The sequence below is a fragment of the Ranitomeya imitator genome, chromosome 6 (genome assembly GCF_032444005.1).
Source record: "Ranitomeya imitator isolate aRanImi1 chromosome 6, aRanImi1.pri, whole genome shotgun sequence".
NCBI classification, from domain to species: domain Eukaryota; kingdom Metazoa; phylum Chordata; class Amphibia; order Anura; family Dendrobatidae; genus Ranitomeya; species Ranitomeya imitator.
In genome coordinates, this window is record NC_091287.1 from 320,140,687 (window position 1) to 320,155,546 (window position 14,860).

Consider the following 14,860-nt stretch of genomic DNA (forward strand, 5'->3'; position numbering starts at 1 on the left):
CTCGGAAGGGAAGGAGCACTGTTTTACTTTATCCACGCAGAATTGGCTGGAATTGAGATCGGACGCCATGTCGTGTTTGGAGAGCCCCTGATGTGCCGAAACAGTGGAAACCCCCCAATTATAACTGAAACCCTAATCTAAACACACCCCTAACCCTAATTCCAACGGTAACCCTAACCACACCTCTAACCCTGACACACCCCTAACCCTAATCCCAACCCTATTCCCAACTGTAAATGTAATCTAAACCCTAACCCTAACTTTAGCCCCAACCCTAACTGTAGCCCTAACCCTAGCCCTAACCCTAGCCCTAACCCTAGCCCTAACCCTAGCCCTAGCCCTAACCCTAACCCTAGCCCTAACCCTAGCCCTAACCCTAGCCCTAGCCCTAACCCTAGCCCTAGCCCTAACCCTAGCCCTAACCCTAGCCCTAACCCTAGCCCTAGCCCTAACCCTAGCCCTAACCCTAGCCCTAACCCTAGCCCTAATGGGAAAATGGAAATAAATACATTTTTTTTTATTTTTCCCTAACTAAGGGGGTGATGAAGGGGGGTTTGATTTACTTTTATAGCGAGTTTTTTAAACGGATTTTTATGATTGGCAGCCGTCACACACTGAAAGACCCTTTTTATTGCAAAAAAATATTTTTTGCAATACCACATTTTGAGAGCTATAATTTTTCCATATTTTGGTCCACAGAGTCATGTGAGGTCTTGTTTTTTGCGGGACGAGTTGACGTTTTTATTGAAAACATTTTCGGGCACGTGACATTTTTTGATCGCTTTTTATTCCGATTTTTGTGAGGAAGAATGACCAAAAACCAGCTATTCATGAATTTCTATTGGGGGAGGCGTTTATACCGTTCCGCGTTTGGTAAAATTGATAAATCAGTTTTATTCTTCGGGTCAGTACAATTACAGCGATACCTCATTTATATCATTTTTTATGGTTTGGCGCTTTTATACGATAAAAACTATTTTACAGAAAAAATAATTATTTTTGCATCGCTTTATTCTCAGGACTATAACTTGTTTATTTTTTTGCTGATGATGCTGTATCGCGGCTCGTTTTTTGCGGGACAATATGATGCTTTCAGCGGTACCATGGATATTTATATCTGTCCTTTTGATCGCGTGTTATTCCACTTTTTGTTCGGCGGTATGATAATAAAGCGTTGTTTTTTGCCTCGTATTTTTTTTTTTTTCTTACGGTGTTTACTGAAGGGGTTAACTAGTGGGACAGTTTTATAGGTCGGGTCGTTACGGACGCGGCGATACTAAATATGTGTACTTTTATTGGGTTTTTTTTTATTTAGATGAAGAAATGTATTTATGGGAATAATATATATATTTTTTTTCATTATTTTGGAATATTTTTTTTTATTTTTTTTACACATTTGGAAAATTTTTTTTTACTTTTTTACTTTGTCCCAGGGGGGGACATCACAGATCAGTGATCTGACAGTTTGCACAGCACTCTGTCAGATCACTGATCTGACATGCAGCACTGCAGCCTTCACAGTGCCTGCTCTGAGCAGGCTCTGTGAAGCCACCTCTCTCCCTGCAGGACCCGGATCCGCGGCCATCTTGGATCCGGGGCTGGAGGGAGCAGGGAGGGAGGTGAGACCCTCGCAGCAACGCGATCACATCGCGTTGCTGCGGGGGGCTCAGGGAAGCCCGCAGGGAGCCCCCTCCCTGCGCGGTGCTTCCCTGCACCGCCGGCACATCGCGATCATCTTTGATCGCGGTGTGCCAGGGGTTAATGTGCCGGGGGCGGTCCGTGACCGCTCCTGGCACATAGTGCCGGATGTCAGCTGCGATAAGCAGCTGACACCCGGCCGCGATCGGCCGCGCTCCCCCCGTGAGCGCGGCTGATCGGCTATGACGTACTATCCCGTCCAGGGTCAGATAAGCCCAGGGCACCTCGACGGGATAGTACGTCTAAGGTCACAGAGGGGTTAAGGTTAGGGTTAGGGTTGGGGCTAAAGTTAGGGTTGGGGCTAAAGTTAGGGTTAGGATAGGGGTTAGGGTTGGGGCTAAAGTTAGGGTTGAGGTTAAAGTTAGGGTTGGGGTTAGGGTTGGGGTTAGGGTTGGTGCTAAAGTTAAAGTTGGGGTTAGGGTTGGGGCTAAAGTTAGGGTTTGGATTATATTTACAGTTGGGATTAGGGTTGGGATTGAGGTTAGGGGTGTGGTGGTTAGGGTTATTGTTGGGATTAGGGTTAGGGGTGTGTTTGGGTTAGAGTTTCAGTTAGAATTGGGGGGTTTCCACTGTTTAGGCACATCAGGGGATCTCCAAATGCGACTTGGCGTCCGATCTCAATTCCAGCCAATTCTGCGTTGAAAAACTAAAACAGTGCTCCTTCCCTTCCGAGCTCTCCCGTGCGCCCAAACAGGGTTTACCCCAACATATGGAGTATCAGCGTACTCAGGCCAAATTGGACAACAAATTTTGGGGTCAAATTTCTCCTGTTACCCCGGGGAAAATACAAAACCGGGGGCTAAAAAATAATTTTTGTGGAAAAAAAGGTTTTTATTTTCACGGCCCTGCGTTATAAACTGTAGCGAAACAAATGGGCGTTCAAAGTTCTCACAACACATCTAGATTAGTTCCCTGGGAGGTCTAGTTTCCAATATGGGGTCACTTGTGGGAAGTTTCTACTGTTTAGGTACATCAGGGGCTCTGCAAATGCAACGTGACACCTGCAGACCAATCCATCTAAGTCTGCATTCCAAAAGGCACTCCTTCCCTTCCGAGCTCTGCCGTGCGCCCAAACAGTGGTTCCCCCCCACATATGGGGTATCAACGTACTCAGGACAAATTGACAACAACATTTGGGGTCCAATTTGTCCTGTTACCCTTGTAAAAATGAAAATTTGGGGGCTAAAATATCATTTTCGTGGAAAAATTTTTATTTTTTATTTTCACGGCTCTGCGTTATAAACTTTAGCGAAACACTTGGGGGTTCAAAATTCTCACAACACATCTAGATAAGTTCATTGGGGGGTCTAGTTTCCAATATGGGGTCACTTGTGGGGGGTTTCTACTGTTTAAGTACTTCAGGGGCTCTGCAAATGCAACGTGACGCCTGCAGACCAATCCATCTAAGTCTGCATTCCAAACGGAGTTTTTATTTGCAATAATATGTCCAAAAATTACCACTTGGCACTTCTTTAATATATGAAACAACAACGTGGATGATCAGTTGCATTAACCCCTGATTCCAAAGAAGAGAACCATCAAAATACCGCTAAAAAACTATTTATTATAATCAACAATATTTAAAAGAGGTTACAGAACATAAATTACAAAAAGATACCCAAGGGGCCGAAAAGACAACCCTAGAGCGGAATATGCATTGCCACAGTACTACGAACCGAGAGATCTACCAAAATTTCAATAAACCTGGTAAGATATGATGTATATCCAGATCAGCAGCAAATGAAGAAAGGCATTCCAGCTCCATAAAACGAGATACTTTATTGAAATATAAAATCTTTGTGGTTCAATGACCGCGGAATCTTTGCGTACATGTGAATGCCCAGGTGCAGAGAAATATGCAACGCGTTTCGACCGAGACGGTCTTAATCAATGCATCATATATCCAGATCAGCCTGATGTATGTCATTGCGCATATATAACCATACACTGCGCCCCTACGGGCACTCCGGCAACCTCAATATGCTTCAGAGCGCATCCTGGGGGACACATAGCGACCCTTGCAAATAACACTGATCACTGCCTCACATACTCCCCCTCTGTTCAAATTTGTGGGGTTGAACATTTGTCACCATACAGGTGGCCCGTGACAGGGCATCCACATTTCCCTGTTACTTCCCGGCCAATGTTCCATGGTAAAATTGAAATTTTGCAAAGACAGGAACCAACGTGTGATCCACGCATTCCTCTCCTTGGCATTCCTCATCCAGACCAAGGGAAAATGATCTGTCACCAATTTTCCTACTTTGATAGGTGAACGGATGCTCCCCTCTGTCCACCTCCTGCGACAGGACAGCTCCTAGGCCCATGTTAGAGGCATCTGTCTGCACAATAAAGCGTTTCTAAAAGTTGGGGCTAATGAGGACGGGCAGTCTGCACAGCACCACCTTAATGGATTGGTACACTTCCTCCACCTTGGGGTTCCACCGAACCATGACCGACATTTTTCCCTAGAGGAGATCAGTAAGGGGTGTTGTTCTCCCTGAAAAATTGGGTATAAACCTCAGGTAATACCTAATGATTCCAAGAAACTCTCTCACCTGTTTGGTGGTAACAGGTCGGGGCCAGTTTTGAATGGCCTTGATTTTATTTATTTGGGGTTTGATAACCCCACGGCCGATCACATAACCCAAGTACCAGGCTTCCTTGAGCCCTATTGCACATTTCTTGGGATTCACTGTCAAGCCCGCGACTCTGAGCGAATGTCCTACCGTTTGTACCTAGGACAAGTGGGTATGCCAGTCAGTACTAAAGATGATGATGTCATCTAAGTACGCTGACGCATACTTCCGATGGGGTTCCAGCACTATGTCCATCAACTTCTGGAACATGGCAGGGGCTCCATGTAGTCCAAAGGACAAGACTACATAGTGATACAGACCCTCCAGTGTTGTGAAGGGGGTCTTTTCCTTGGCCGACTCTGTAAGCGGCACCTGCCAATAATCCTTGGTCAGATCGAGTGTGGTGAAAGTACTGGGCTTGACCAAGGCACTCGATCAGCTCATCCACCCAGAGCATTACATAAAGGTCAAACTTCGACACCTCATTCAATTTGCAGAAATCATTACAGAACTGTAATGACCTGTCCGGCTTTGGAATTAGAACAATGCGGCTAGCCCAGTCACTCCGGGATTCCTCAATTACTCCCAGCTGGAGCATTTGTCTGACCTCACTCGCAATGGCTTGTCTCCGAGCCTCGGGCACCCGGAATGGTTTCATTCATACCCTTCCACTCTTTCAACAGGTTGACGTGAAACAGCTGTTCATGTTTTCTTCTCCCTGGCTGGTAAACTCTATAATTTGCTTCTCCCACCTTCCTCCGTATTTCATATGACCCATGCCACTTGGCCGTGAGCAGTGGGCACTAGCACCAACGACCGGTCCCCTTCTTTAAAGGTCCTGTACGTGGCTCTTTTATTATACACACGGCTCTGCACAGCCTGGGCATCCATCAGATGCTCCCTTACTATGGGCCGTACTGCCACATTCCGGTTCTGCATGCTTGCCACATGCTCGATGACACGCTAATGCAAAGTGGGCTCCTGTTCCGTCTCCTTGGCTACGTCCAGCAGTCCCCTCGGGTGCCTACTATACAATAGCTCAAATGGGGAAAACCCCGTGGATACCTGTGGTACCTCGCAGAAAGCAAACATTAGATAGGGCAGTAACATGTCCCAATACCTCCCATTCTTGGCGACCACCTTTTTTAGCCTGTTGGTTTGTGGATGGTACACCGACATACGTAGCTGTTTAATCCAGAGCAGCTTACATAACTCCCTGGTCACCTTGGAGATAAAAGAGTCCCCTGATCTTTAAGGATCTCCTTTGGTAGCCCAAGGCAACAAAACACGGCAAATAGCTTGTGGGCTATTAGCTTGGCTGAGGTGTGGCAGAGAGGTATATGGACTCCAGTAGTTCGCAGTGGGTGAGGATAGTTGGCACTCCGGACACGTGTCACAGTACCTCTGGATCTCCATGTAGACCCTAGGCCAAAATAATGCTGCAGAATGCGCTCCTGCATCTTTTTGGCCCCCAAGTGACCTCCTAGCATGTGGGTGTGAGCCATGTCGAGCACCGCCCGATGATAGGATTGGGGCACCACCAGCTGTTCCGCCACCTCATCCCAAACTTTATCCACCCGGTATAACAACTCCTGAAGGATAGCCATGTGGGGAAAAACAGTCTCAGCGCCTGGTTGCTGAGCTGCTCCATTAATTTCAACCACCCTTTCTCGTGCACGGACCAGGGTGGGTTCCTGAAGCTGAGTGGTCCCAAGCTTACCAGGGGACACTTCCAGCTCGGGGATCATTGGGGTCTTCTCAACCTCTCCTGCCAATACCTCTAGGGGAAGCCTATTGGGCTTACACTCTGTCCCTACGTTGGCGACCCCTAAGGTAGGTATCCCTGACTCTGGATCTTCGAGTTCCACGCCTGGAATAGCATTTACCTTGGGAGGGTTAACCCTGGTCTCCCACAGTGTCCAGAACTGGAGCAAGTCTCTTCCCAAAACTGTCCCATACAGAAAAGTCTTTACCACTCCCACCATGTCTTATCTCTCCACACGGGGTGGAAAATGTAACCTCCGCGGCCCGGTACTCTTGGGAGTTCCCCATGCGTACATATCACCCCCACTTTACATCCATTGGGGTTGTCCCCAGCAACAAGGGACCCAAGAACCAGAGTCATTAAGTTCCCTGAGTCCAAGAGAGCGTTCGTCTGGTACCCGTTAACGAGTACCTTGCACAGTTAGGGTTCGGTACTGATAGTGCCTGTAGTGGCGGTGCAGACTGGCTGGGCATAGACACACGGCAAGTATACCCACAGTCCATGGGTTCAGCTGTCAGTGGGCAGTTGCCAACCACATGTCTGGGGCACTGGCACCACCAACACTTGATAGCTGCGGTGTGTCTGGACCTTGGGGCCCACTGTATGGGCTCAGTGCTGATTGGCCCCAGTAGAGGGTCATGGCTTTTTCCCAGGTTTCCCGGGCTGGTGGGGCCCGAAGTGACAGCCGAAGTGGAGCCATGTCCCGTATAAAGTCCTGTGTTGCCATGTACCACTCAATCAGTCCCACCACCTGGTCCAGAGTGCCCCGATCCCCTTGCCCCACCCAACGCTGTATGGCTGCTGGCAGAGCTCTCGCCAACCGGTTGACCACCACCCTCTCCACCATCTGGGATGGAGTCAAATTTTCAGGTTGGAGCCACCTTTTCACAAGCTGCAGTAAGTCATAAACCTGAGACCAGGCGGGCTGGGCGTCCAAAAAGTCCACGAAAACACCCATTGGGCTCTCACTTACAGTCATGGTCAAAAGTATTGACACCCCTGCAATTCTGTCAGATAATACTCAGTTTCTTCCTGAAAATGATTGCAAGCACAAATTATTTGGTATTAGTATCTTCATTTAATTTGTCTTAAATGAAAAAACACAAAAGGGAATGAAGCAAAAAGCAAAACATTGATCATTTCACACAAAAATCCAAAAATGGGCCAGACAAAAGTATTGGCACCCTCAGCCTAATACTTGGTTGCACAACCTTTAGCCAAAATAACTGCGACCAACTGCTTCCGGTAACCACCAATGAGTTTCTTACAATGCTCTGCTGGAATTTTAGACCATTCTTCTTTGGCAAACTGCTCCAGGTCCCTGATATTTGAAGGGTGCCTTCTCGAAACTGCCATTTTTAGATCTCTCCACAGGTGTTCTATGTGATTCAGGTCTGGACTCATTGCTGGCCACCTTAGAAGTCTCCAGTGCTTTCTCTCAAACCATTTTCTAGTGCTTTTTGAAGTGTGTTTTGGGTCATTGTCCTGCTGGAAGACCCATGACCTCTGAGGGAGACCCAACTTTCTCACACTGGGCCCTACATTATGCTGCAAAATTTGTTGGTAGTCTTCAGACTTCATAATGCCATGCACACGGTCAAGCAGTCCAGTGCCAGAGGCAGCAAAGCAACCCCAAAACATCAGGGAACCTCCGCCATGTTTGACTGTAGGGACCGTGTTCTTTTCTTTGAATGCCTCTTTTTTTCTCCTGTAAACTCTATGTTGATGCCTTTGCCCAAAAAAACATTCTTCCAAAACGTTTTAGGCTTTTTCAGGTAAGTTTTGGCAAACTCCAGCCTGGCTTTTTTATGTCTCAGGGTAAGATGTGGGGTCTTCCTGGGTCTCTTACCATACAGTCCCTTTTCATTCAGACGCCGACGGATAGTACAGGTTGACACTGTTGTAACCTCGGACTGCAGGGCAGCTTGAACTTGTTTGGATGTTAGTCGAGGTTCTTTATCCAACATCCGCACAATCTTGCGTTGAAATCTCTTGTCAATTTTTATTTTCCATCCACATCTAGGGAGGTTAGCCACAGTGCCATGGGCTTTAAACTTCTTGATGACATTGTGCACGGTAGACACAGGAACATTCAGGTCTTTGGAGATGGACTTGTAGCCTTGAGATTGCTCATGCTTCCTCACAATTTGGTTTCTCAAGTCATCAGACAGTTCTTTGGTCTTCTTTCTTTTCTCCATGCTCACTGTGGTACACACAAGGACACAGGACAGAGGTTGAGTCAACTTTAATCCCTGTCAACTGGCTGCAAGTGTGATTTAGTTATTGCCAACACCTGTTAGGTGCCACAGGTAAGATACAGGTGCTGTCAATAAAACAAATTAGAGAAGCATCACATGATTTTTCAAAACAGTGCCAATAATTTTGTCCACCCCCTTTTTTATGTTTGGTGTGGAATTATATCCAATTTGGCTTTAGGACAATTATTTTTGTGTTTTTTTTCATTTAAGACAAGTTAAATGGAGATAATAATACCAAATAATTTGTGTTTGCAATCATTTTCAGGAAGAAAATGAGTATTATCTGACAGAATTGCAGGGGTGTCAATACTTTTGGCCATGACTGTAGGTATTAATCCCCAGTTGGGCAAGGATCTCACCTTTTAACTTGACGTAGTCCTGGGTGTCATCCTGACTTAGGTCAAAGTAGGCCTTTAGCGTGTCACCCCTCAGGAACGGAGCCACCACTTCGACCCACTGGGAAGTTGTCAGGTTCTCCCACTCTGCCGTGTGCTCATAGACAATGAGGAAAGCTTCCACATCGTCTTCTGGACTGTTTCTTCAGTGCAAAGTGGACCATGTCTCGGGTCTCGCGACGTTATGGGGTCGGTACTGGAGGTGCTTCATGCAGGGCTGCAATTTGCTGCAGCAACAGGTTATTGGTCTGTTGCTATTGGTGCTGCGTGAGAACCAGCTGCCTCAGGATTTCCTCAATTTTGTCCACAGGCCTGGGTTGCAGTGTGGCAGGACTAATGAAAGACATGCAGCTGGCGTTGGGGTATGCCTCAATTCACACTGTCTGCATTCTCCACCAAATGTAGTGCACCGTGACAGTGACCACAGGGAAAGTTCACAGCAAACGTGTTTAATGTACAAACTCACACAGAGTACAGCAAACGGTATCCTTCGGATCGTAGCCAGAAAACAACAGTCCATAAATGCGTCCGGTTGCCCAGGGCGACTGCACCACCGTATGCCAGAAGTTCGCTCTACTTGGCTCTGTGTTCCTTCACACAGGCTGAGCTTTTGCAATCTGCTCTGCTCGATGAAAACTCCACACTGACACATCCAACCCTCTGCTGCAGGGGTTTTAACAATCAACCTGTGGCCGTAGGCCACATGGAAAACCCGGACGGCTGAGGATACGGTCCACCCCGCTACCTTCCTGTAGTCCATGTTAAAAATAAAAGCCCATGGCAGGTTTTCCTAAATCTGCCTTGGACAAATAGCTTGCTCAAGACCACACTCACTTTTATTCTGCATTGCAATCACAGCTACGCCTGTGACTGCAATGCGCTCCCGCGGCCTCAATACGCTTCAGAGCACATCCTGGAGGACACATAGCAACCCTCGCAAATAACACTGGTCACTGCCTCACAATGCAGACTTCAACCAGTCTTCGAATCAGCCCGGCCTGTGTCTCCATGTCAGTAACCATTCTGCTGAGGATCCAGAAGTATTAGTCTGAACGAAAATCCCTGCAGCCAAGCCTAACTCTATTATCAGGAGCTCCAGTGAACACATGGTAACCATTTTGCTATGCCTCTTATGTAAGCCCAGTCCCATGGCACAGTGTGTCTGTGAAACCACGTGCACCATATGCTCCTAACATAAGTACAGATGTAATAAGTCTTAACATACCAATACTTTATTAACATAGTCATGTATCCCATTATCTCAAAAGTTACAGATTGCTACATGTGTACGGCACCAGAAGCACTAACAGTACAGAAATACATCACCATAACCACAAACAGTACATAAATACATCACCAAACCACCAGAAGATAAATGCTGTATCATACCCACCATCAGTACATGAATATGACACCAGAATCACTATCAGTACAGGAATAAATCACCAGGACCCTCATCAGTACAGAAATACATCACCATAACTACCACCCGTAGAACATGAATACTTCACCAGCACCACCATCGGTACAGGAAAAGAACACTAAACCTACCATAGTAGACAGGATACCTCACCAGATCAATAATACATGACTACCTCACTAAAAGCACCATTAATACATAAATACCTCATCTAAACCACCATCAGTACATGAATACATCAGCAAAACCAGAATCACTACATAGCCAGAACTACCATCAATAAAGAAATATATAATTATAAATGAGAATTAAAAACACAGCAATACATCACTAGAATCACCTTCGCTACTGGAATACATCACCAGAATCACCATCACCACATGACTACACTATAAACGTAGTACACTGATCAATTGCAGTGTCAAATAAGACCCATATACAATTGTATTACGTGAACCTACAACTCCCAGTATGGCCTTAACAATGATAAAAAAAATACTGGTAGTTGTTAACAGCCATCATCAGACTGCTGACCATACAGAAACCAGATGAAGTCAGTATAACATATTAACATTTACATTCAGGTACCTTATAGATTAAATTTTTTGTGCTTGGAGTCATTCTTTTTCAATTCTTCTCCATGTTATGTAAAAAGCTCACCACAGCCACAAAAGGTAAGACAAAACAATAAATCCCCTGTGAGAAAGAAACCAGCACTTCCTTCTCCTCAATAAAACAATCCGCTTTATTTCATGATTAAACGATAAAAATACCATATAGTAACATAGTTAGTAAGGCCGAAAAAAGTCATTTGTCCATCCAGTTCAGCCTATATTCCATCATAATAAATCCCCAGATCTACGTCCTTCTACAGAACCTAATAATTGTATGTTACAATATTGTTCTGCTCCAGGAAGACATCCAGGCCTCTCTTGAACCCCTCGACTGAGTTCGCCATCACCACCTCCTCAGGCAAGCAATTCCAGATTCTCACTGCCCTAACAGTAAAGAATCCTCTTCTATGTTGGTGGAAAAGCCTTCTCTCCTCCAGACGCAAAGAATGCCCCCTTGTGCCCGTCACCTTCTTTGGTATAAACAGATCCTCAGTGAGATATTTGTATTGTCCCCTTATATACTTATACATGGTTATTAGATCGCCCCTCAGTCTTCTTTTTTCTAGACTAAATAATCCTAATTTCGCTAATCTATCTGGGTATTGTAGTTCTCCCATCCCCTTTATTAATTTTGTTGCCCTCCTTTGTACTCTCTCTAGTTCCATTATATCCTTCCTGAGCACCGGTGCCCAAAACTGGACACAGTACTCCATGTGCGGTCTAACTAGGGATTTGTACAGAGGCATATAAAGACACAAATGTGCAGACATGTGACCCATTTCAGAGATTGCATCTCAGCATTTATTTCTTCTCCATCTTCTAAAGACGTCATTATTATTTTTCACATCCAGAGTTTGTATCTGCAAACCTTTCTCTGGTCTTGTGCAACACACTTCCCTTAAAATATGCTCCTGAAACAAAGTGTCTGTCTTTTGCTGTGTCCATGAATGAATAATTGACCGTGCTTCATGCACAAAATAAGACCCTCACACTGTCTTTTTTTGTGGTACATGCTCTACATACTGCCCTCTCCTATAAAATATTGCTTCCACACTGTTCCCCCTTACGAACTATAACCACTACTGTCTGCCCTTATTAGCTATAACCACAATATGCCTATACTAAGTGTTCCCCACCACGTTACCCCCTTGTCCACACTGCGTTCCAGCAGCTGCATGTCCGATTAGTGCCACCATATAGTAATGTATTTTTGTGCCTCCACAAAACATTGTCTGCCATTTGTGCCCAGCAAAAACTTAAATCCCGCATTTGCGCTAACAAACAGTAATATCCATTTGTGCACCACCACATCATAATATCCCCATTTTTGCAGTTAAACAACAGCAATGCTGCAATTTGTGCCTCTGTTGAACAATGATGTTCACCATTTATGTCACCAAACAGTAATATCAATTTGGGCCACCACATAGTAATGTCTATTTGTGCCTTCACAAAATATTGCCTACCATGTGTGCCCCCACAAAATAATATCCCTCATTTGTGCTACCAAACTGTAATGTCCATTTGTGCCCCCACATAATAAAATATCCCATTTGTGTACCAAAACAAGTGTTGCCATTTTTGCCTCTGTAGAACAATAATATTCCCTATTTGTATCCCCAAACAGTATGCATTTTTGCCCCCTCATAGTAATGTTCATTTGGCCCACACACGTTTACTTTTTGAGCACACACACAGTAATATCAACTATTTGTACCGACAAACAAAAATGTCCATTGGTGCCCCCATGTAATAATAACCCCCATTTGTGCATCTAAACAAGAATATTGCTATTTGTGCTTCTGTAAAACACTAATGTCCCCAAACAGTAATATCCATTTATGTCCTCATATAGTAATAATCATTGTACCTCCACATAATAATGTCACTCATTCTTGTCTTCACATGTTAATATCCCCGGCTGGTATCCCAATAAGGTACTACCCCCATTTACATTGTATGTAACCACAGTAATGCCCATTTGTGTCCCCATATAGTCATTTTTCACATTATTTTCTCCACACAATGATGTCCCCTATTTGTGACAAAACACAATAATAGCCATGTCCCAATTTTTGTGCCTCCAAGCATTGATGTCCCTCATCTATTGCCCCATAAAGTAGTGTATCTAATTATTTCTCCAGATAGTAATTTCCACATTTGTGCCTTCTCACATTGATATCCCCACACAGTAATTTCCATCATTAGTGTCAATAAACCATCAAACAGTAACGTCTATTTGTGCCCCCAAATAGTGAAAACTTAAACAATAATGTTGACATTTGTGCCTCTATATAACAGTAAAGTTCCCCATTTATGTTCCCACAAAATAATGTCTACCATTTATGCCACCAAACAGTAATATGCCCCGTTTGTTCCACCAAACAATAATTTCCATTTGTGCCATGACAGAATAATGAGCCCTACTTTTGCCCCCATACTCTATTGTCCCCCATATGTGCCTCCAGATGGTAGTTTCCCCGTAAGTGCCTCCACATAAAATATTCACTACTGGTTTCCCCACATGGTTATTTCCTCTGTGTCACCACACAATATTGTCTATGTGGGGGCATAGTGAAATCCCCCATTAGTGTGCCCAATTAAAACTATCCACTATTAATGCGCCCACACAGCAGTGCCCCCTCTTTGCACCAATAGTACATCTCTCATTTATGTTACCACAGTAATGTTCATTTGTTCCCAACACTGTAATATATCCCAGTCGTTTCTCCACACTATCATGTCCCCTAATTGAGTCCTCGCACAATAATTGCACCCATTTGTGCAACCACACAGTAATGTATATTTGTGCCCTCATATAGTAATGTTCTATTTATTTCCACACATGATGTTGTTCACCATTTATTTCCCCACATAGTAATTTCTCCCATTCATGCCCCAACATAGTAATTTCCCTATGTGTTCACCACATATTAATATCCCCTATTGGTATCTTCACACCGTAATTTACCGCATTTGTGTCACCACACAACAATGTATTTTTGTGCCCCCACATAGTGAAATTCCCCATTTACAACTCCACCCAAAAATGTATTTTGTGTGCCGTAGTAATAACACTCTTCATTCATACCACCACACAGCATTGTCCCCATTTGTGTGCCATAAGTATTATGCCTCATTTGTGACTCACCAAAAAATATTCCAATTTGCGATGCTAGACAGTAATGTCCATCTGTACTCCCACTGTTATGTCCCCAATTAGTACTCAAACACCCTAAGATTCCATGCAGAAATGTTCCCCATTTGCGTTTCCATAAAATTATGTCCCTATTTGTTTCATTCATTTGTGCCCCCCACATAGTAATATTTCTTATTTTTGTCCCCTCACAGTAGAGTCCCCCATATATGCCCCCACACAATAATGTTCATCTGTGCTCGCATATAGTAATATCCCCCACAAAATGTTCCCCATTTGTGCAAATAAAATTCCCCACAACCAACATTTGTGCTCCCATAGAGTTGTCTCCCAATTAAATATCCAAATACTGATATCCCCTATTTGTGCACCATGCGACTGTTTTCTCTATTTGCACCCCCACATAATATCCTGTTTGTGTCATTACATAGTAATATGTCTAATTTCTGCCCCGATGCAATAATGCCCCTCATTTCTACCCTCACACAGTAATATCCCCAATTTATTCCCTACATACAGTAGTAGTAACCAACATTTGTGCTCCCATAGTTGTCTCCCAATTGACCATCCAAATATTTGTGCCCCAAGCAAGTTTTCCATATTCTTGCTCCCACATAGTAATATCCTCCATTTCTGCCTCCACACAATAATGTCCCTCATATGTGCTCTAACACCTTAATGTCCCCAATTTGCGTGCCCAAATAGTAATATTCTCCATTTTTGACCCCATATAATACTAGTACTGTTCCTCCTTAGAACAAAGATTCCTGTCTTTTGTGCCCGCCAAAGAAATAATGCCACCATATTCTCCCTTTCAATTATTTCATGTCCAATTTGTGCCAATAAAATCATACAGTATTTAAAGGGAATCTGTCAGAAGGATCCTCCAATCCTGAGAAATCAGCGTTTGAATCTCCATGCAAATGAGGTTGAAATGCTTTGGGCGACTGGAAGCTCTTCATGAACTGGAGCAG